General features: G+C 34.6%; 1 non-coding gene across 1 annotated transcript; it reads left to right on the top strand.

Annotated features, from left to right (window-relative positions):
• The first annotated feature begins 20,053 nt into the window (after nt 1-20,053).
• On the top strand, nt 20,054-20,159 carry LOC122733091. The gene has a single exon (XR_006353697.1). It is a non-coding gene; the product is annotated as a U6 spliceosomal RNA (small nuclear RNA).
• The last annotated feature ends 4,594 nt before the right edge of the window (nt 20,160-24,753 follow it).

The raw sequence follows: 24,753 nt of genomic DNA, 5'->3' as shown, positions 1-24,753 counted from the left end.
ATCCATAACATACTTATGTGTTAATATATTTAAGCCTTATATTATGTTGGGATGGAAATTAAGAGCAATCTCTCATAGAGTAATGGATAAAGATTAAAGTATAAAAGGTTTGCTTCATTGAGGTGGCAAGTTGAGACAGTTTGGAAAAAATCCATAGATAATTAAAATAGAGACAAACATAGAATAAACACATTTATGCACAAATAATCTACAGAAACTATCAGAATTCTGATTTATTGTTGTTGTTTGTCCTTCATTTTCAAAGCAGATCAATTCCATTACTGGTGGCCATGTCTCAACTACCACATGAATTGGATTTAAGTGAGAAAGAGTTGCACAAAGTCAACAGCCTCATTCTCTCTTCCACAGTCATCAACATCCAGTGGCAGGACACTAGTGAAAATGACTGGCAATGGCATGACATGCAGCAGATGACTGTGGTGTCTTAGATTTCTCACCAAGATCTAAGTGCTATACAATGCCTACCTCAGCCACTTTCATGGCCACTGAAATGAATTGTTCTCATATTTGTATTCCACCAGAGGAAGTCATCATATGGGTGGAGTAGACATCTCCCTAACTTATTGACAGGTTTGAGGGCTGTCAATTACCTTCAACCTGGGTTAGCCTGTCTAGCAAGGTCTTAGCAGGGTGTGGCCACTGTGCATACCACAGCTTCTTGGAGCTGCAGGTGAGATATGGGTAAGAGGTGGACACCAAAAGTGGACAAGCAAACCTAAAAAGGTCTCAGCAAGCCCTGAAAACAGAGGTGCTTGTTCTTCCTGAACACTCCACACACCCAAGTCTGATTAGTGACCTTAAATGTGAAAATCGTTATAGAAATTCATTTATTTAATATAGTTGGAAGTGATATTCAAGAACTCCACTCAATCCCGATATGTTTACAGAAAACAATAGAATTGGTACAAGTTGCAAACAAAACAATTTGTCTTTTAATTATTAAACTCATATCTTGGTATGGGAATATTTCACACCTCCCTCTAATAGAAGAAGCAAAACAGGCTATAAATCACTGCTATGCAAAACACTTTCACTTAATTCAATTTTCTTTCCCTTAGCTTCTATTGTGTAATTAGATTAGTGGCCTGTGTTTTTTTCCCCCTGAAATAAAAATATGACTGTTTTGTTTAGTCTAACTTGTTTTGACAAAACATTTTTGGAACTAGGACACAGCTAAAATTGTGTTTACTTGAATACTACAGCTTGAGTTTTTAGAATAACAAATACTTTCTAGTTAGTGCCTTGTGAAAACTTAGTGACTGAGCTAATGATGTTATGATGATAATTTTAACTAAGGGGGTATCATTAAGGACTAAGTCATCTATATTTATCTATCCATCTATCTATCTATCTATCTATCTATCTATCTATCTATCTATCTATCTGCTTTCATTCCTTTAGAAACTCTTACCTCTGAGATTTGCATACTCTCTTATGGTCTCTCTTAGAAATGGCATTTTAGAAATTGAAGAAATGATTTGAGCAAAACAGGTGACATTTCCAGAATGACATGGAGTGATCTAGTATCATTGTTCTCACCAAAATCACATGATGAAATTATAGGTATGTATGTTTTTAAAGACTGAGACATGCACTCTAAGTTATGCAAAATAAAGTTCTCAATGTAATGTGCCTGTTTTGAACACACAAAGATTATGATATTAATGATTTCAACAGAGGAGATTATATCAAATGAATTTTAGCTCATAGAAAGGTGTTACGGTTCAAATTTTTAAAAATACATTGATTTCTTCTCAAAATTTCCTTTATCTATAATTCAGAAATAGTTATTAAGCAATACTAGGTAAAAAGTACAGAGACAGTTGTTAGGAAACATAAAGTTTAGAAAAGACACAAATCTGCCACTCAATGTGAGATAGACACAATTAATTATAATAAACATAAAATCATGACAACTCAATAAAACAAGAATCAACGGGTAGGTGAGATCTGAGGAGGTCATTACAGACTAGAAGAGAGAATGGGAAGAGTGTGGGATTTTTTTTTTTGGTGGGGCAATGAGGGTTAAGTGACTTGCCCAGGGTCACACAGCTAGTAAGTGTCAAGTGTCTGAGGGCAGATTTGAACTCAGGTCCTCTTGAATCCAGGGCAAATGCTTTATCCACAGCACCACCTAGCTACCCTGAGAGTATGGGATCTTAAACAAGCAGGGAGCATCTCTGGTTTATCTCCTCTGAAAAGAAATTAAAGAACATAGAAATTAAAATAATTTTTTCTACCTGTTAAAACCATTTTGAAGGAAAGAAACTATATAATCATAATCATAATAGCATATATTCATATATGGGTACATATATAAATATATGGATATATTTAAAACTTACAAAGTACTTAATATATATTATCTCCTTTGTGCCTCACAGGAACCCTATGAGCTGGGAACTACTATTACCCTAATTTAGAAATAAGGAAAATATGATTTTGAGATTTTAAATGAAACTACATAAGGTCAAACAGTGTTAGTCTATAAGGCAGAATATGAATCAAGGGTTTCCTGGCTTAAGAACTCTATCTACTACATTCTATTTCTTCTAACCTAACAAATTCTAAACCAAAGAAATTCAGATTTTAGAAATGGAATAATAAGGTTTACTAAGAAATGAGGTAAAAAATAGTAAGAAAATGAAGTTTTTGAAGCACTTTGAAAGATTACTTTTTCATACAATTCGTGTATTAACTATAGGTATTTTTATCTGCTAAGTAAGGGAGATCGCACCATATTCCTACTTATGTTGTTGTTGTTGTTGTTGTTTGACATTATATTTTGAAGAAGACCAATGACATCACCAGGTAATCTCTTGACTCTTACAAAAATTGGATTTAAGTGAGGCAGAGTCATCTAAGTCCAGTGGCAAGACAAAAGTCAAGATGATTGGCAATAGCTGGGGATGCAGTGGATGATCTTGGCAGCTTTGATGTATGACCAAGCTCTCAGTAATCCATAGTGCCTGCTTCAACTGCCTTGATGGTCATCGTAACAACTTGTTCTCATACACCCATTCCATTGGGGGAAATCATCACATGCTTGGGATAGACATCCCCTTAACTCAAACATAGGTTTTACCAGGGTTTCCCGGGGCATGCCTATTGCACATGCTATAGCTTCCAGGAACTACATGTGAGAGTTGAATGCCTGGTGGATACAGAAGCTGGATGAGAAGTCCTGAAATGGTCTCCACAAGTCATTAAACCAGAACTGCTAGTGCTCCTAGAACACCCCATATATGTCATTCCTACTTATCAGATAATAGATTTAGAGCTAAAAGGGATGTGGAGTCCCACTCCTTTAAATCATAGATGAGAAAAAAATGAAGAATAGATAACTTAAATAACTTCTCCAGGTTTCCAAAGTAATAAATCTCTGAATCTGGGTTCAAAATTGGGTCTTCCTGACTGAAAGACCAGATTTCTCTTCAATATGCCCCATAACTGCCTGTTTGAAGGCCCTTTTTTTTTATGTAACCATATTCACTTGAGAATAAAAAAAAACCCAAAACTGTCCTTGACTTCACAACCTTTTGATCATGCTCATAAACATTTCAATCAGATATAAGGAAATTTGGAGTGGGCCTACTTTAGTACATGTGTAAGGGAAGTGTCCTATACTTCCAAATTAAGAGTAGCCACAGATGTCCTCTGATTATTTCCTTCTATTACTGGTAATTTGGTAATATTTGGTGGTCATGAAAAGTATATAATTTACATCCTTAGCTGGAACTCTATTAGTATAAAAGAGCAAATCGACCCCCAAGGACTCTTGTTCCAATCTGCCTTGAAGTGTTAGGACTGTTTTCTGAGATCCAGATGGTCAGGTGACAGGAGTATTTTTTCTTTTACCTGTCTTCTTTATGTGCTTATGGTTTCCTAGACAAGTCAGTGTCTGGGATGCATCTACTTCCTCTGTGTGTGTATATGTACACACACACACATATATATCTACATGTATACACATATATTTGCATATACATGTACCTACAACATATATGTATATATGTACATATATATAGGAAATAGATTGTGTGTGTGCACACATATATAATTCTAGCCAAGAACTGGCTCTCTCTGAGGAGAGCTGTGGTCAGACTTCTAGCCTCCACCTTCTGGTCCCCACTTGGCAGGAATTAAAGTCTTCAGGAAAGGATGGGGAAAAAAGAGACTAGACATGCATGTTCTGTCTTCCTTTTATGCTACATAATTACACCCCATTATACATATAGGGAGCAGCCCTCATAACACAGAATATCATTAGATCTTGAAAGATACTTAGTACCTTCCTTTTCCTGGGTCCTCATGCATCAATACAGCAGGTCCCAGAGCATTTGTGGCAGCAAAAGCTGCAGAAGTAGGCATGCCTAATAAAGAGACAACCAGAAAGAAAGATGTCATGAGGCATTGGATAGAAATGTTTCAAGGAGACTTAAATATTATGTTTTCAACTGGTGATAATCACTTTATGATTTTTCATTGCTTAGCATTTGTTCTTTTCTGAGAGTGACTAAAATTTCCTGTATTATGTATTATCTGATTTTTGTTCTGGGTACTTTTTCTTGTTTACTTCCCCTTTACTAGGGAGTACTCATAGTTCAAAAAACAAATAGAATTTTTCCTTAGGAATCTGAGGTGAAGTGAGAATTGAAGCACTGGGTAGCCCATTATACCTATTGAGAAAACATACAATACCAGAACAATGAACCCAGAAAAAATCTTGATGGCAAGTAATGGAGAGGGATTGGCTAAAATTACCAACTTTGGTCACTTTATCCTAGTAGTATGTGGCTACCTGACATGCTAGAATATTTAGCTTTTTTTTTTTTAATATTCTACAATTTGTTCTTTTCAATTAAAAGTGTTATCCTCATCTTATTTTTACCTAGTGAAACTACAGTACATTCAAAGTGAACTTTTCTCTAATTTTACATTTCAATTGGAATTACTTCAACATCCATTTTCTAATGTCCTAGTATTAGATAGATCAAATGCCAGAATAAACAAAACTTAGAAAGGAGCTTCATATGTCAAGTTTAGCAGTGATTTTAGAAACATCTTTTACTTTTAAAATGGTAGCATGAGTCTGACTCAGTTTTTTTTTTTTTGCATCCTATCACCTTTGCATTATGCATGTAACTGCACAAACAGATGAGAGTGACAAAATGTCAGAGGTAAAAGGGAAGTCAGAGAGCTTCTAGTCATGTCCTTACTTGGAAAAATAGTACCTTCTTGCATCATATCATACAAGTAACCATTTAGATTTTGTTTAAAGACCTTTAGTAAACGGGAAACCGCTACCTCCTGAAAAAGATCGTTCCAATTTTGAGTGACTGTAATATTAGAATTTTTTTCCCTTATATCTTTGTACTCCCTGAAATATCACAAGAACATGGAAAATGATTTTTCTTCTTGTGTTCAAACTGCTTTCCTAATTACTATTGCTTAAAGTGGGAAGAGTACTACAAGCTGAAAGTTAGCTAAAGTAAGATATGATGCCTTAAATTAAAATTCTAGTCATATAAAAAAATCAAATATTGTAAATAGTGAGTAAATCCACTTATCCAAAAGGTAGCAAAAAGAAATCAGAGAAATTATAAAGATTAACATATACCAGGAAACAAAATGAATCATCTCTTCTGTTGAGAGAAAGATATCAGAGAAAGTCTCAGATCACACTAAAAGGAAAATTCCCCAGACTCTCTAGAGAAGTAAATCAGCTCTTCAAGCAAGCTGTTGGACAGAATCAGGGTTCACAACCACAACTGAGGTCCAAAATTTAAAAAAAATTTTTTTTTTAAATTAAAAAAAAAGAAGTAAATCAGAACCCAGAAAAATGTTGAGGTTATGGTTCCTCTAGATGTCTGTTGCTGCTCAGTCATCTCTGAATTATGTCCAACTCTTCATGATTCCATTTGGTGTTTGCTTGACAAAGATAATGGAGTGGTTTGCTATTTCTTTCTCCAGCTCATTTTAAAGATGAAGAAACTGAGGCAAATAGAGGTGTGATGTTTAAAATCTAACTGTTATGACTAAAATCTAATATGTGGTCTTCTTAAATTAGAAGCTTATAGCACCAGTATTTGGGCATTAAGCATTTATTAAAGTAATTAGAAGTTAACAAAAGAGAGAGAAAGAACACATGGAGTTCAGAAAGAAGAAGCCTAGCTACCCTGGTTCTGCAGCCATGCTACCATGACCCCCAACCAAAAGAAAGATCTCCCGTTCTCCTGGAGTAGAAGCTCCCTGTGGGACCACCAGAGGGGCAGTCCCCACACACAGCTCCAATCTAATTGGCTGGTAGCATTGACATGACTTGCAGGCGGTTCTATGAATAGATGTAACTTCCCCCAATGCTAGTCACATGCTTTCTCCTCAGGGTGGTGCTGCCCTGGTTCTCACAATGTCTTTCTCAGCAGGGGGTGGAACCCTGATTCTCACAAGGTTAAGTGACTTGCCCAAAGTCACACAGTTAGTAAGTGTCTAAACACAAATTTGAGTTCATGGAGATGAGTCTTCTAGTTATAAGCTCAATCCACTGTGCCACCTAGCTGCTAGATTTATGCTAGTTCCCTAAATTTCCTTTTCTTTTTTCTCCTTGGGTTCCTGGACCATGTGTCTTTTCTTGAAGTAAAAGAGAGGAATAATGTTTTTTCCTTTTCTAAATGCTCATTTCAACTCTACCCCTCATGTAGACCTGTTGTATTGTTGTATTCCACCACTGAAGATTTATATAAATCCTCAAGGCTCGATCCTAAAGTTACATGTAAAAATATGTCAATGTGTCCATTCCCCCCACCCCCATACACACACACTTTACCTTGTGAAAAATAGAAACACAGGTAGTTCGATGTGATCTCTTTTTATGTAACTGTTGGCTCTTTGTGATCACATTTCATTTTTTTAGCTATTCAATAACCAACTCTTTTTCTTTCTTTTTCCTTCCTTCCTTCCTTCCTTCCTTCCTTCCTTCCTTCCTTCCTTCCTTCCTTCCTTCCTTCCTTCCTTCCTTCCTTCCTTCCTTCCTTCCTTCCTTCCTTTCTTTCTTCTTTCATTTATTTAGAATTTTATTTTTTCCCAAATTACATGTAAAACATTTTTTTTTTTTGCGGGGCAATGGGGGTTAAGTGACTTGCCCAGGGTCACACAGCTGGTAAATGTCAAGTGTCTGAGGCCGGATTTGAACTCAGGTACTCCTGACTCCAGGACCAGTGCTTTATCCACTGTGCCACCTAGCTGCCCCCATGTAAAACAATTTTAATGTTCATTTTAAAAACTCTGTGTTCCAAATTCTCTTCCTCCTTCCCTCCCCACCCCACCCCCTTGTGAATCCAAGTAATTCAATATGTTATACATGTGTAGTCATGCAAAAATATTTGCATATTAGTCAGGTAATGAAAAAAAACTTAAGAAAAAAAAAGCTAAAAAAATATATTTCAATCTATATTCAGACACCATCAGTTCTTTTTCTGGAGATGGATTACATTTTCCATAAGTACTTCAGAGTTGTCTTGGATCAACATATAACTGAGAATAGCTAAATCATTCACAGCTGGTCATCTTATAATATTGCTGTTACTTTGTATACAGTACGTTTCCCTTTGCACCAGCTCATGTAAGTGTTTCCATGTTTTTCTGAGAGCATCCTGCTCGTCATTTTTTATAGCACAATATTATTCCATCATAATCTCATTCCACCATTTGTTCAGTCATTCCCCAATTGATAGGCATTTCCTCAATTTCATATTATGTGCACCAGAAAAGGGCTGCGATAAATATTTTTGTATATATAGATCCTTCAATTTTTTTTTGTTTTGTTTTTTATCTCATTTTGGAAACTGACCCAGTAGTGGTATTACTGGGTCAAAGAGTAGGCATGTTTTGATAAACCTTTGGCTATAGTTCCAAATTGCTCTACAGAATGTTTGACTCATTTTAAAACTACATTAACAGTGCTTTAATGAATCATTTTCCTCATATCCTCTACAACATTCATCATATTCCTCATCTGTCCTAATATATAAACCAAGATGTATGAGGTAGTACCCCATAATTGCCCTAACTTGCATCTTTCTACTAAAATAGTGAGTCAGAAAACTTTTTTTTTCTTATTGCTATAGACAGTTTTGATTATTTCATCTGAAAACTCTTCATATCTTTTAATCATTTATCAGTTGGGGAATATATCTCATCCTAATAAATTTGACTCAGTTCTCTATGTGTTTGAGAAATGAGGTCCTTGTCAGACAAACTTGCTTCAATTTTTTTTCAGTTACTATTGCTAACTGTATTTCAGTCCATCTTACTCCCTCCCCACGACATTTATTCTACTATCTCCTTTCAGCCTGTCTCTCCTCAAAAGTGTTTTGCTTCCGACTGCTTCATCCTCCAATCTTCCCTCTCTTCTATCACCCCCCCCCATCCCCTTCCCTTCCTGCTTTCCTAAAGGGTAAGATAGATTGCTATACCTAATTGAGTGTGTATGTTATTCCTCCTTTGATCCAATGCTGATGAGAGTAAGGTTCTCTCACTCTTCCCCTCCACTACATAAGCTTTTTCTTGCTTGTTTTATATGAGATACTTTAAACTCTTCCACCTCTCCTTTTCCATTTCTCCAAGTACATTCCTCTCTCACCCCAGGTAGATAATTTTCAAATTATCTCTCCTGGATCTATTTTCCAAGTCAGTTTTGTTTTTTTTTTTTTCCAATGAGATAATTCTGAGAGTGTATTTTGATCTTCCTTGTCACCATAGAAACTTTCTAAGGTCAGCATTTTTTTTGTTTGCTCATTTCCCCAGGCTATTTCTTGACTTTTAACTCTTTGTTAAAGTGGGGCACAGCTTCTGGGGTGGAGGGCACACTGTCCCATGCTTCAGTGGATTTGTCGATCTGTTTTCAGAGACACTTCTAGGAATTTGTAACTTTTTAGTTCTTCCAAGGTGGTATAATTTAAGGAGAGCTATGTTTACTATTCTCCTGGCCTGTGCTCTAGTCTATAAGCAACCACAGGCCTGCTTTCTTGCCCTAGAACTATGAACAGAAATCAACTCCACTGTGGCTGCAAGCTCTTGTGTGCTTGTGTTCCTCCCCTGCCTGGGACCCCCACTCAAGACTGTGACCTGGATCCTAAGTATGGGCAAATCACCAGAGTCCTGTTTCAGTGCTAGCAAGGAGATCCCTATAATCTCCTTCGGGCCAATTGTTTGACCCCCTTACCATCTGTTGGCTGAGTTCCAGAAGCAGTTGGTGCTGCTGCTGCTGCTCATTCAGAGGCTCCCAAGGCCTGCTCCTGGTTTGCTGGGGCTGGGGCTGGGTCTGTTATGGGGTTGGGTCTGCACTGGTGTGGGCTGTTCTGGGCTGTGCTCCACTCTTATCCCAATACAGCAGACATTTCCTTCTGACCTTCTAAGTTCTCTTTGGCTGGAAAATGATTTTACCCAGTATTTTTATGGGTGGTGCTGCTGCAAGAATTGTATTATGGCATTATTTGGAGGGGTCTTTAGGAGAGCTCAGGCAAGTCACTGCCTTTCCTCTTTTATCTTGTCTCTGCCCCCCTGTTCATTTATACATGCCAAAATTTCACTAAGATTCAGAGCCAAGTTCACTGGCCTATAGTTTTCAGGCTCTATTCTCTTCATTTGTTTTAGAAAATTGGGGCAATATTTGCCTTTAGGTTTAGAACAATAAAGAAATTTTAAAACTGATTATATAGTACAATCTTATAATTTGTCAATATGGAAACGTGATTTTAAAAAGTTAACTGATATGTACACAATTAATGTGGCAAATCTCAGGGTCTAATGCAGATCTTCTCATATTAGATTTATCTCATTTAAATTATACTACATTTTATACCATAATTTTCATTAAATATAGGACTTTCCTATGCACAATGATTTTCTTTGAGACACTGAATTCTTTATTAAGCAAGGTATTTTATTAAACAGCTATGTCTACTATTTTTTTTTTGCAGGGCAGTAGGGGCCAAGTGACTTGCCCAGGGTCACACAGCTAGTAAGTGTCAAGTGTCTGAGGCCGGATTTGAACTCAGGTACTCCTGAATCCAGGGTCAGCAATTTAACCCCTATAAGCATTCTTTTAAAAGTAGACATGGGGGCAGCTCGGTGGCACAGTGGTTAAAATCTGGCCTGAGACACTTGACACTTACTAGCTATGTGACCCTGAGCAAGTAAGTCACTTAACCCCCATTGCCCCCCCCAAAATAAATAAAATAAAAAATAAATAAAAGAATGCTTATGATTAGCCATCAGCATTTGAGAGCACAGATCTCATTCTGATGTGCATAACACTACTGATACCTACTAAGAGAGAAGGAAGGAGGAGGGTGGGAGAAAAAGGAAGATGGGCAGATAAAGAGCTTTATTAGCATTTTACCTACTTTATTGGCTTTTAGGACAGTAACATTTTCTTCATACAAATGTGGAACATAATTATTTCTCCCATTCGACAGAAGGAAAAACAAACAAAAAACACGTTCTTGTAACAGAATGCCTTCAAATGTTCAAAGTGTCAAAAAAAAAAAAATAACTTGAGAGGAAGCCACCTGAGGCCTCACAGATTCTCTGTCAATCACACGATCTTTCTGCATTGTTTCATACCTCCCTTTTCATAGCTCATTTCTGCATAATACCACTTCTTTTGACTATCATGGTTTCTCACTCATGACCACTATAGTTTCATAAACATTACTCCATATGGCAAGGTAGTTGATGAGCTGGACTGTAGCTACATGTGGGGTTTGGCTTCTCTCACTCGGCTTCATTTGGAACTTGGGTTTGAATGACTAATGGCAGACATAGCAAATGCTACTTAGTTTTATTCTGTTTCTATCTAAGCTCATAAATTATAAGACAATGAAATTATACTTTTTGCAAAATTCATTGAAACCTGAGAAAGTTCACCATGATAATTCTTCAATTCGTCATTGACTTACCAAGATTTTATATCATTCCATGGGACCCTAAAATTTCATTTGAAAAGACAAAGATTATTTTTTTTCAAAATACCATTTTTTATGGTGGAGGGCATCAATGTTATATAAATTTAAATATACATCCTATATGTTATATCAGAAACAAGAATACAAATGTCAACTTTATGTTTCAGCAATAATAAGTACTATATATTAAGTTTAAAATAAGAATTTGTAGTAAAGTACACAGATGTGTACTGTGTGTAGAAAACAAATTCCATCTTCTGCATAATGACTAAGTTTCACTAACATGGCATTTCAAATAAGGGATAAAGTAACGTACATTAAGTTATTTGCCCATAATCATGAAAAATCTATATTACATTTGAGTAAAGGTTTGAAACATTTTAAAAGATATATTTGAATCTGATTTAGTGAAGACATTTGAAAATGGTGGCATTTTTCCTGTTTAGATTAACATCCTATAAATCAAAAATCTGACTTAGCCATAGTTGCCTCCCAGCAAAAAGACAACTTGTAGGCAAAAGCTAATTATAGTAATAGGTTTAAAAAGTCTCAAGTTTGTATTATCTCATAAACTTCTTAAAGTCACCAAGGGCACCAGCTTGCATTAAGGACATGCTGCCACCTAGTGGAGGGACTGGACAAGAAACAGTTCAATAGAGATCACTGACTAGTTGGAGCCCTCCTGTTTCTCTTTTTTCAAGATAATGCAATTTTATATTGGAAACTTTGTAGTTAATCAGTTTTCAACTATATCACTAAAAACATGAAATCTCAAAGTCTGAACAGACATTAAAGTTACTCTTGACCAAACCCTCTTGAAACACAAATCTCCTTTGTGTTTTGGCAATATTTTTGGCAAGTAGCCCTCTGGTCTAAATATAAATGCCTCCAGGGATGACAAATTCAGTGGTTATATCACCATGCCATTGTAGCATCAGAAGAGTTCTGATTTTAAAAATTTCTGTATATAAATCTACCTCTATATTTCCCAACTACTGGTTCTTGTTTTGTTTTCTATGGTCAAGCAAGATAAGAATAATCCTTTATCTATATGCCAGTCCTTAACATAAAAGCAGTAATCATATACTATGCAAGTATTCTTTTCTGCAACATAAATTTCTCACTTCTTTCAGCTAACTTTATTTTTGTGAACTTGACATATCTTCCCATCCTGATGACGTTCCTTTGATTACTCCCCAAATAATATATTGTCCTCCCAAACTGTGATGTCAAAACTAAAGAGTGAAAAGCATTTTATATATTTTTATTACCTGAACTCCCCCATGGTTTCTTTTTGAGGAATACATATTAAAACCTTCAAATTATAAATTATGGCATAATCAAAGTGTGACAAAGCTACATGTGGTTAAACCTCGCTAATTCAAATTAACTGGAGAGAAGCCCAGTTTGAATCAGTGAAAATTACAAAGTTATATAGCATTTTAAAGAAATGCAGTTTTATTATTTTCACATAATAGTTATGTGGCACAGCACAGGTTTGAGATCAAAGGTTGGCAATTAACATAGTCATTTACATGTAAGTATGCACTTTAAAGTTCTTGAGGGTGATTACTAATTTATTTTAAAAAAGATTTATGCTCTTAAATATTTTAAATGTCCTTCCAGAAATTATACTTGCACGTAGCAATGATAAAATTCAGCCTAACTCTACCAGAATTTCACTAAATTCCAAAATTTGGAGATTATATATGTATGTATGTATGTATGTATGTACATACACACATATACGAACATATTACATGCACGTATATGATGTGTTATAATGCATATATGATATACATATGCATTATATATACATTACATATACACACAAATATAGACTATTTTTCTTCATCTGATAATAATTTTGAAAAAGAACACAGATGTTAATTGGAACACTGTTAGGACTATTAGCCAAGATTGTTACTCTTTTTCTACCCATGCCTCATATCTACTTTAGCCTAATTCGAATTTCATTTTGTGATTATTGGTATACTGTTGAATGACTTGGAAAAGGGATGTGGACTGATCATGCATCAAAAATGAAATTAAAAAAAAAAAAGTGAAGCCTTGAGTATTGCACTTGTAAATCTAAAATCTTAATGGTGGAAATAAAAGTCTCAGCTTCTTGGGTAGATTTTTTTATTAAAATCTCTATCTAGGGAAATCTTTATGGACAAGTACTGAGACAAAAAACTTTGAACTATAGGTATTATTAATTGTACTTTCAACTAATAGGTATCATTTATAACCAAATTATTTCCCTCCAATACTAACTCTTTTCCACCCCCAGGCAGAAGCTAAATAAAGCAAGGGACAACGTGTATGTGTGTGTGTAAGTATATAAACATAACTGTATAGAGATAGATAGATGGATATAATATAGATAGATATATATATATGTGTGTGTGTATATGTATATATCTCTCTCTATATATATATGTATATGTGTGTGTTATGAGAAGATGAAGAATGAGATATATTTTAGATGTGACACCTCAGGATTTGGATTTGGTTGACTATGCATATTTGTTACACAAGTTTTGCTTTCCCTTCTTTTTTCAGTTGGTGATGGGAGAGAGAAAGGGAGGGAAAAGGCTCTTGCTAATTGAAAACAAAATTTTATTTAATAAAAAAAACCCAAGATGGGTGAGATTAAATGACCTGCTCAGGTGATGAAAATATTAAGGAAAGGATAATGTGGAATAATCAATGGAAGACAGGATGCAGAGATAGAAGACCTGTATGCAATCATGTCTCATAAGAAGGGTTGTTAGGTAGAAATAGGCATGGAGAAAGAGGCAAGCTGTGAAGTTTTTAGTATGCAAAGATCACATTATTGAGAAAAACATTTCTGAGTGACTTCAGACATAACATTTTAACTTTCCGATAATCAGTTTACTGAACTGTAAAATAGGGACATTAACTCTTCTTTTATCTACTTAACAGCATTCTTAGGAAGTTCATGTAGGATAATGTATATAAAAGACTTTATAGATTTAGGGGCACTATATAAGTATATGTGATTATTAAATGGCAGAGGATGGAACCCCTGGATTGTCTTCACATCCAATGTTCTTTCCAGTGTTTCACTCCATTACCTTTATTTGCTAGACTTCAATCCACTGGGCATTACTTCTTTCTTAAAATAGGGAGTGCCAATTGACTTCAAATACCATTTAGAAAACAAAACATATAAAGGCATGCAATGGAAAATGTGATTTAAATCCCGTTAAGGAAATTACTTCAGGAAGAGAAGAGGGTGTTGAAAAAAATCAAAGAATCGGGGCAGCTAGGTGGAGCAGTGGATAGAGCACCGGCCCTGGAGTCAGGAATACCTGAGTTCAAATCCTGCCTCAGACACTTAACACTTACTAGCTGTGTGACCCTGGGCAAGTCACTTAACCCCAATTGCCTCACTAAAAATAAATAAATAAAAATTTAAAAATCAAAGAATCTATTACCTCATTGCCAGCCTACTACTCATGGACCTATAAAAAAACCACCCCATGCAATGAGAATTATCTATCTCAGTTCGATGCATTGTACACAGAGTTGTTCTATTAGTCATTTTATAATGGACAGAAAGGATGGATATTTAAAGGAAATCCAATTTGAATAGGAGGAAGATTATGAGTTCTATAGTATTTAGAGAATTATTTAATGTATTTGATTATTACAAGTATTCCACAGGGGCAAGCTAGGTGGCATAGTGGATAAAGTACCATCCCTGGATTCAGGAGGACCTGAGTTCAAATCTGGCCTCAGACACTTGACACTTACTAGCTGTGTGTCCCTGGGCAAGTCACTTAACCCTCATTGCCCCACAAAAAAAAAATGCAAATGAAAAAACCAGTATTAAAGAAAATGCTTATTCTTTGTATGCAAGAACAAAAAAAAATCTTTTCAGGAATAGTATGAAATGTGGATTTCAATCTTCTCTTAATTAAATTACATTTTACTTTTATAAATTTCAATAAAATTCAATTTAAAAGCATCTTTTGAGCATTCAGTATAAGTAAAGCACTGATGTCCGGTAAGGTGTGAATGGGATATGGTCTCTGCTCTCATAGGTAATATGTAGATTACATGTATATAAGACTTTAAAATTTTCAAAGTAGTTTAAATATATTATTGCATTTAAGTCTCATAAGGATCCTGATAGGGAGACACTATGATGCTCTACCTTTCACAGGTGAAGAAACTGGGACTGAGAGAGGGTAAGTGACTTTCCAAGGTTCACTAAGCTACCAAGTGTTTGTGGCAAAGTCCAAAGTCAAGTCTTTCTTAATCTGCCTCTAATGATCTTAGAATGCATTGGGCAACAGGAAACATTTATACAAATAGATAGGAATTATTCCTTCACAGCATCTTTCCTATATGCAACTTCTGCTCTGTCAATATCACAATCCTAATATAAGACTTCATCACCTCATACCTGGACTATACAATTCCAGTTTCTTCTATCAAGTCTCTTTCTACCTCAGAACTCTCACACTCCTTTCATATCAGTCCAATTGCCAAATTCCTAAAATACAAATCTAATGATAATTCCTTCTCTCCATCAATAAGTAGCAGTGACTACCTGTCACTTGAAAGATCAAATATAAAAATCTTCTTCTTGACTTAAAAGCCCTCAATAACCTGACCCCTCCCTACCTTACCAATATTCTTATTCCTCATACCACACATATCCCAGTTCCCAGGTACTCTCTTATCCAGTGATATTGCCTTGATTGATGTTCCTCCTACAAGATATTCCAGCTCTAAATACTGAGCATTTTCATTGACTGTCCCCCATGTCTAAAGTGCTCCCCTTCAACATTTATACTTCCAAGTTTACCTGACTTTCTTTCAGTCTCAGCTAAAATGCCACTATTTGCAAGATGCCATTTAAGATCCCATTTAATACTAGTGCCCACCCTCTGGAAATTATCTCTAATATATCATGTTCATACATAGGCATTTTCATATTGTCTCCCCCATTAGAATATGACTTCCTCCTCAAAGGTAAGGATTGTGGGGTTTTTTTGTTTGTTTTACTTTTCTATCCCCAGGAATTAGCACAGTGCCTGAACACAGTAGCTGTTTAATAAATGTTCCTTGACAAAATTCACTTAGAGAAAGCCTTTCTTAGGATAATTTCCAAACACTTAATAAACTTTTAAAAAGTTCAAAATTTCTGAGACACGTGAGTATTGTTATTCCAGTACTATTATATTCATATGTTTATGTATCTACATGTCTGGCATTGCCATTGTAAAGGTTAAGAGATTTAGTTTCATTAATTAAATAACCATGTTGTGTAAAACAATTGGAGGGGTTAAATTTTACAGAAACCTGGTTCCTATCTGAGCATACACTCCTATACTCATCTCTGATAGAGATACTAGGTCCCTGTTCATTCTCTCCAAAACTAGAAAACCTAGTTAATGTAACCCTACTTTCAAAGCCCAGTGGTATGGGACTACAAGGATAATATGGGAGAATAAGGAGAGTGTCCCATACCACTGGACTTTGAAACTGGGAATACAGTAGCATTCACCTGGAACTTTGTTTTAGACAGCATATATCCATGTGTATGTATAGGTATAAATACAAACATATACGTATACACACATGTGTGTATACACACATATATACATATGTATACACATACATATAATATTCCATATCATCAAAACAAATCTGTATGCTATTAACATTTTGCCACTGAGAAAACTGAGGTTGATATGGGTTAAGTGTTTTGCCCTATGTAACTTAAATACTTAAGGCAAGATTGAGCACAGGTTTTTCTGACTTGAGCCCAGTAATATATGTACTATCCCCTGTATTCTCTTCTGTTCCCTCCTCCCACCAATCTACCTCCACAAGCATCATCATCTCACACAGAGTATGAAAAAGCTAATATATATATATATATACTTCTAGATCCTCCTCCTGTCACAATCACTGAACAATACTTTCTTCTTTTATCTTTATTCAATTCAAGTATACCACCCAGTTTAGGTCTTGGTAATTCTGGCAATTCTAGATCCCAAGATTGTATCAAGTTCTTGTGTTACACAGTTCTTGATTTTTTTTTTCCTCAACCAAACTCCTAGAAATACTATCTATACTGGATGCTGCCAATTATTCACCCCCTACTCATTTCTCAAAATCTTTCAAAATTTATAGGTATTATTCTTTTTTAAGGTAAATGTCATGATATGTATCTCAAATTATCTAGCAAGATATCCATCTATAGATCTATCAATTTATCTATATAGGAGAAAGAGCAAGAGTGAGAGAGATTACTCTGAAGGCAGCATAACAAAGATAGCTATTTTACATACCCTTACATCTTAAGCTTACTGCAGGAAATGTGAGCTCCTGTTTCACAAAATATGTTGGGAAATCTCTGGTCATCTTTATATCAAATGTTCCACTGAATCTCTGCTGAGTGAAATAAATATTTTTAAGATAATTTTACTTTTGAAATGTTTCTGCTTCATACCCTACAAGAGACTTGACAATATCCTCCTGAGCATGTCAAGATCTATGGCTTAATACCTGCTCTTTGCAATTTTGTAAACGTGGACATAGATGAGGAAAGAGAAAAAACAAACAAAGTTAGAAAATGTTTCAGGACTAACAAAATTAAAGCAGCTATATATAGGTGTATATATAATGAATACTTTCTCTAACTAAGAGTATCAGAAGGCTTTGAACCTTCCATTCCACCCATGCTTGTCCTATGCCTCTGATATAATTTCTATAGGATGATTAATGTCATATTTGTCTGATTGCCTAATCTCATTCTGTGCTCTCATGCTGTAGGGTTTACAGAAGTGCTCAGTCTTTTACTCATCTCTGTCTCCTCTTATGTTAAAAAAAAAAAAAAAAGGTTTTAAATTCTGTTGATTCTTGCTTCCTGGTACAAATGTGGATGTTCTAGACTCCATCTCTGGTTTCCAGGAAGAAACAATATATTTCTGTTGTCTGGGATATGATGTCATGAAAAAATATGAAGAGAAGCCATCAATTTTTGTTATCATAAAAAAACTTAAATCTACGTTAAATCTTTGAACCACATAGATTTTTTATTAAAATCACTATAAAGATTTATTGATCCTCAGAAGCTTTGCTCCTGTCAGTATTTACAACTCAGACTGACAGACATGTAGAGGAGCAATGGAAATAGCTAAAAGAAGGTTAATATGAAACCCTGCTTCTTTTTATTGATTTAGCCTTAAAGTAAAATATTTCATTTTTGGCAAGTGTCATGAATATGATTCAGATGCTTATAAAACATACTTTGTTCAACTCTCCACCACCCCCATACACCTTGAAAATTACATTCTCAGAAAAAACCTTATAGAGTATAAGAAAATGAATACTGGCAAAAGGTCATCATTCTATTATTGTCTTAGATTTATATTGATCACTCAAAGGCATTGATTTGTTTTTTAAGAAAATAAGTGTGCTTCATAAGGGAGGAAGTATCTTCTCAGTGTAAGGATTGTCTCAAAATCCCTGAGTGGGGGAAACCTATGAAAACTAGCTAGAAAAGAAATAGTAAGGAAAACCAGTATTTATTAAATTTCTTGTGAGAGCACTACACTTATTATACTATGTTTCTAATGCATTATTATTTTTAAGGAAATAAAAAATAGTCTATGCTTATTCTCCTGGCTGAATTAGCTACACATGCTGCCAACAGCATTGCCCTTTATAGCTGTAAAACCCAACTCCCTAATAGTGGGTAGCCTAGATAAGGTGACAGTATAGCAGTCAGAATAATGGGAACATTTGATGCTGGCAGGGAAGCCATATCACACTATTTTTTAAAAATAGGTTAATGCCATATATTTAATGTCATATGTCTAAGCACAATAGATACCATAGGAACAATATCACTCATTGCAAAAAAAAGAGAAACAAATATAAATAAGTACATGTTCTCAGAAGTAAACCTTTCTATAAACAGATGGAAGAAGAACAAATTATGTTGTGAACATTATTATTTGTGAGGTGAAAAATAGACAAAAATCCATATTCCTCTAACAGCCTTGCTTAAGAAATAATATATATTATAAGAATATGAATCATTCTCCAATTAACAAATGGTCAAAGGATATGACCAAGGAGTTTTCCAATGAAGAAATCAAAACAATTTATAGTCACTAAATCAATAGTGATTAGAGAAATGCAAATTAAAATAACCTTAAGATATATTTTATACCTACCAGATTGTGTAAAATGATTGAAGGGGAAAATGATAAATGTTGGAGGGGGTATGGAAAAAATTGTGACACTAATTCATTGTTGCTGACATTGTGAGCTGACCCAACCATTTTGGAGAGCAAGCTGAAATTATGCCCCAAGAGTTATTAAACTACTTATATCCTTTGATCCAGCAATACCACAACTAAGTCTACTTCCAAAGGTGATGGGGGGGCGGGAATCTATATGTTCTAAAATGTTCATAAGTAACTCTTTGTGGTGTCAAAGACCTTGAAATTGCAAGAATGCCCATCAATTGGGAAATGGCTGAGAAAGTTTTTGTATATGATAATGATAGAATACTTCCTTGGTATATGAAATGATGAGCTCAGTGGTATTAGAAAAAACATAAAAAGACTTGCACAAAATCATCAAAAGTGAAATAAGCAGAATGAAGAGAACATTATATTTAGTAACAGTACATTGTTTAAAAATGTCTTTGACTGAATGTTATTTTTGTAGGTTCACTAATTATTAACACATACGTTTTTTATGATTTTCCAAATGAATTAAAGAAAATTCACTTCTTTATTTAAAGTTAAATTGTAATTTTTTGCAATTTGTCTGGGAAGCACTATAGAATTTCTGAAGACTTAGTCAGAGTAGGAAGTTCTCCCAACAGTGACACTTTATTGCTTTCTCATTTAAAACATTAAATATTTAAGTTTTCAAACATTTTTTGTCAAATTCTGTTCAATTCATAGCAACATCCAAAAAAACCCGCAAAGTGACAATGGCATTTATGATATAATGGCCACTCAAATTTTACAGTATAAGAAAGATGCTTAGAAATAACTAAGGTGCTCACTTCAGTAGCACATAAACTAAAATTGAAATAATACAGATAAGATTAGCTGGCCCCTGCTCAAAGATGAAACAAAAATTAATTAAGTGTTCCATATTTTTGATGCAAAAATTTTAAATAAAATACTAGTAACAAGATTACAGGTATATATCACAAGGATCATACAGTATGACCAGTTGGGATTCATACCAGGAATGCAGGGTTGGTTCAATATTAGGAAAACTATCAGCATAATTGACCAAATCAATAACAAGAGCAATAGAAATCATATGATTATCTGAATTGATGCAGAAAAGGCCTTTAACAAAATACAGCACCCATTCCTACTAAAAACATTAGAGCATAATAATAAAAGGAGATTAACTTAAAATGATAACTACTATTTACCTAAAACCATCAGCAAGCATTATCTGTAATGGGGATAACCTAAAAGCCTTCCCAAAACAATAAGAGGTGAAGCAAGGATGCCCGTTATCACCTCTATTATTTAACATTGTATTAGAAATGTTAGCATTAGCAATCAAAGAAGAAAAATTAATTAAAGGAATTTGTTAAGGGCTAAAATTCTAGCTAGTCCGTCTAAAATATCCAATGAGTGGTCGCCAATAAATTATAAGCTTTAGCAAGAGTTAGACTTTTAAGCATTTATTAAGGAGAATAAGAATTTGGTAAAGAGAGAAGAAAGGCCTAGATTCCTATCTATTAAAGGGAGAGCGCATTTCTAGCTCCCTTCTCCGCCGGAGTCCTCAGGAAAGAGCACGAGGCAGAGTGCTAGTCCCTTCCTTCTTCCTCTCACTAGCCAATGGTTATTTCCTGATGTCCAAGAAAAGACTCCTGGTCTTGCCCTCAAAGACCTTCGCTTCATGGGTTGAACTCTTCTACAGTAAGTCTCCAGCAGGTGGCGTCATTCCAATCGTTACAAATTAGAATAGGTAATGAGGAAACAAAACTATAATTCTTTGCAGATGATGTGATGTTATACTTAGAAAATCCTAGAGAACTAACTAAAAAGTTACTTGAAATTATTCACAACTTTAGCAAAGTTTCAGAATACAAGATAAATGACATAAATCATCAGCATTTCTATATATTAAATATATTAATTTCTATATATATTAAAGCCCAGCAACAACATATAGAAAGAGAAATTCCATTTAAAACAACTTGCCAATAAAAAATACTTCGAAATTTGCCTCCCAAGACAAACATGGCAACTATATGACCAGAAGTATAAAATACTTTTCACACAAATAAAGTCAGATCTAAACAATTGGAAAAAAAAATATTAATGCTCATGGGTAGGCAAAGCCAAAATAATAAAAAATGCAATCCTACCTAAGTTAATTAATTTATTTAGTACCATACCAAACTATAAAAAATATTTTGTAGAGCTAAAAAAATAACAAAATTCATCTGAAAAAACAAGTTTAAGGATACCATGGGAATCAATGAAAAAAATATGAAAGACAGTGGTCTAGCCGTACCAGATTTCAAAATGTATCATAAAGCACTAATTATCAAAACAATCAGGTGCTGGCTAAGAAATAGAGAGGTATATTAATGGTATGGAATCGATAGAAATGACACTATAGTATATGATTATAGTAATCTAGTATATGATAAAACCAAAGATCCAAACTTTTGGAACAAAAACTCATTATTTGACAAAAACTGCTGGGAAAATTGGTAAACAGTATTGCAGAAACGAGGTATAGATGAACATCTCATACTGTATACCACAATAAGGTCAAAATGGGTACATTTTTTACACATAAAGGATGATACCATAAACAAATTAAGAGAGCATGGAATCATTTGTCAGATTTATTGGCAGAGGAAGAATTTAGGACCACTGAAGATATAACAAACAAAACAAAATGTAAAACAAATAACTTTAATTGTATAAAATTAAAAAGATTTTGTACAAACAAAATTAATGTAACCAAGATTACAAGGGAAGTAGAAAATTAGTAAAGAATTTTTGAAACAAATAACTGATGAAGGCCTCAATTTTCAAATATATAGAGAACGGAGTCAAATTTTTTTTAAAAATACCAGTCATTCAATAGATATCAACAGGCAATTTTCAGACAAAGAAATCAAAGCTATCTGTAATCATATGAAAAAGTGCTCTATATCACTATTGATCAGAGAAATACAAATGAAAACAACTCTGAAGTATCACCTCACACCTATCAGAGTGGCAAATATAACAAAAACAGAAAATATTTGGTTGTTTGAGGGGATATGGGAAAGCTGGGATGCTAATCCACTGTTCGTGGAGTTGTGAAAAGATCCAACCATTCTGGAGAGCAATTTGGAATTATGCCCAAAGGGTTATACCTTTAAAACTATGCATACCCTTTCATCCAGCAATACCACTGCTAAGTTTATATCCCAAAGATATCCCCAAAAAGAGAAAAAAAGACCTATTTGTACAAAAATTTTTACAGCAGCTTTTTTGTGGTGGCTAAGAATTGGAAATCAAAGGAATGCCCATCAAGTGGGGAATGGCTAAACAAATTGTGGTATATGATGGTGAAAATCAGGATGACTTCAGAAAGGCCTGAAAAGACATGTATGAATTGATGTACAGTGAAATGAGCAGAACAAAGAGAACATCATACACAGAGACAGCAATACTGTTTGATGAAGAACTGTAAATGATTTAACTATTCTCAACAATACAATGATCCAAGACAATCTCAAAGGACTATTGATAAAACGTATTGTCCACCTCCAAAGGAAGAACTGATATTGACTGAAGCATGCGATTTTTCAGTTTCTTCATTTTTTCTTTTAACCAAGTTTTATTGTACAAAATGACAAATATGGAGATGTTTTGCATGACCATATATGTATAACCCATATCAGATTATTTGCTGCCTGAGGGAGGGGAGAGGGGAGGGAGGGAAAGAGGAATAAAAATTGGAACCCAAAAGTATAAATACAAATATTTCTTATAAAAAAGTAATAGCTAAGGAGTTATAGAATGCCATGTATTTAAAACTTATTACCATTCAGGTAAGAATTAATTCAGTCAAATGCATTATTTTATTACCCTTGGCATTTATTTACTAGTTCCATCTCATTTGTAAAGCTTAATTTAAACATTTTCAAAGCCATGCCTTCTGTCATACTAAAATGTTTAGGTTTTTTTTTATTATTTCTCAATTGTAATTTGAATTTCTGAAATATATCAACATGAAATATGTTAACTTTCAATGCCAACTTTAAACGATCACCTTTTAAGTGGCAGAGCATTTTCTACAATTGAATTCCTATAAGGTCTGACTATATAAAGTCTGAATATTACATTGCTCTTCCTCTGCACAAGCCAGGCACTGTGTGGAACATTCACAATTATATGCTTTTATCAACAACCCTGAGAACTGGTATAAATATTTCATTTCATCTTAAATGAGACCACATTATATTTTAGTTTCAGAACAAAAAATTCAACCAAACTAATTCTTGATCTATAATAAGTAATGGTAATAATATTTAAAACTCATTTTCCACCCCCAAACCCTAAGGGTCCACTGTTTTCAGTTAACTCATTTTCAAAAAATTCATAGTGACTCTTAGATCATCACAACTTTCTTTATGTCTTTAAATCACCCAAAGAGTCAAATCAATTATTTTTATTTTCCTTACTTAACCCTACCAGTGTACTTTTAGAGGGCTGATAAAGGGCACATCTCTCCTTACCCTAGGCCTGTTTGGTTATAACCCTGGCAGGAATAAGTACATTCTTTTTTTTTTTTTTTTTGTGGGGCAATGAGGGTTAAGTGACTTGCCCAGGGTCACACAGCTAATAAGTGTCAAGTGTCTGAGGCCAGATTTGAACTCAGGTCCTCCTGAATCCAGGTCTGATGCTTTATCCATTGCACCACTTAGCTGCCCCCTACTGTATATATTCTTGTCATTCCTATTTGCTTAAACTTTTTCCTTTACCTTCTTTTTACTTCCTTTTAATGAATTTTGATTACAGCCTTTGAAATTTGTCCCTTCCATAGTCTGACTGCATAGTTCTCTGACTTCCTTCTAGTTGCTTTATTCCTCTCATTTTTGTGTCCCAATCAAATTCAAGACTGTCTACGGGCATAATCTTCATTATAGTGAATTTTCTTTTATATTTTAGTAAAAAGTTTTATTACACAAAACCAAGTAATTGCAGTATCATCACATTTTGGATTTCTTAAAGGCTTAAAAATGCATAATTCATTACTTTGGGGCCTTTTAGGCCATTATAATTGGTTACATTTACCTAGTTTTTTATAAGTGATAGTCAGATAAACCCAAAAACATTCACTCAGCACAACTACAGACTTTAAGGTTCCTACTTCTTCCTCACTATAGAGTATCACGGATTTCAATAAGCAGAATGACTTTGGAGAAGTTATCTATTTCGTCAAAGTTAAATATTTTTATGTTAAAAGAAGCACTCATCCAGCTACTTTTTTTAAGTGAGGCAATTGGGGTTAAGTGACTTGCCCAACGTCACACAGCTAGTAAGTGTTAAGTGTCTGAGGTCGGATTTGAACTCAGGTACTCCTGACTCCAGGGTCGGTGCTCTATCCACTGTGCCACCTAGCTGCCCCATCCAGCTATTTGACGAAGGAGTTTAATTGGCAGTGACCAAGGGAAATATCCAGAATCAGCTATGGTTTATCAACTCACACAGTATACTAT

The sequence above is a fragment of the Dromiciops gliroides genome, chromosome 6 (assembly GCF_019393635.1).
Source record: "Dromiciops gliroides isolate mDroGli1 chromosome 6, mDroGli1.pri, whole genome shotgun sequence".
NCBI classification, from domain to species: Eukaryota; Metazoa; Chordata; class Mammalia; order Microbiotheria; family Microbiotheriidae; genus Dromiciops; species Dromiciops gliroides.
The sequence above is the reverse complement of the archived record's forward strand: the minus strand, read 5'-3'. Positions and strand labels throughout refer to the sequence as shown.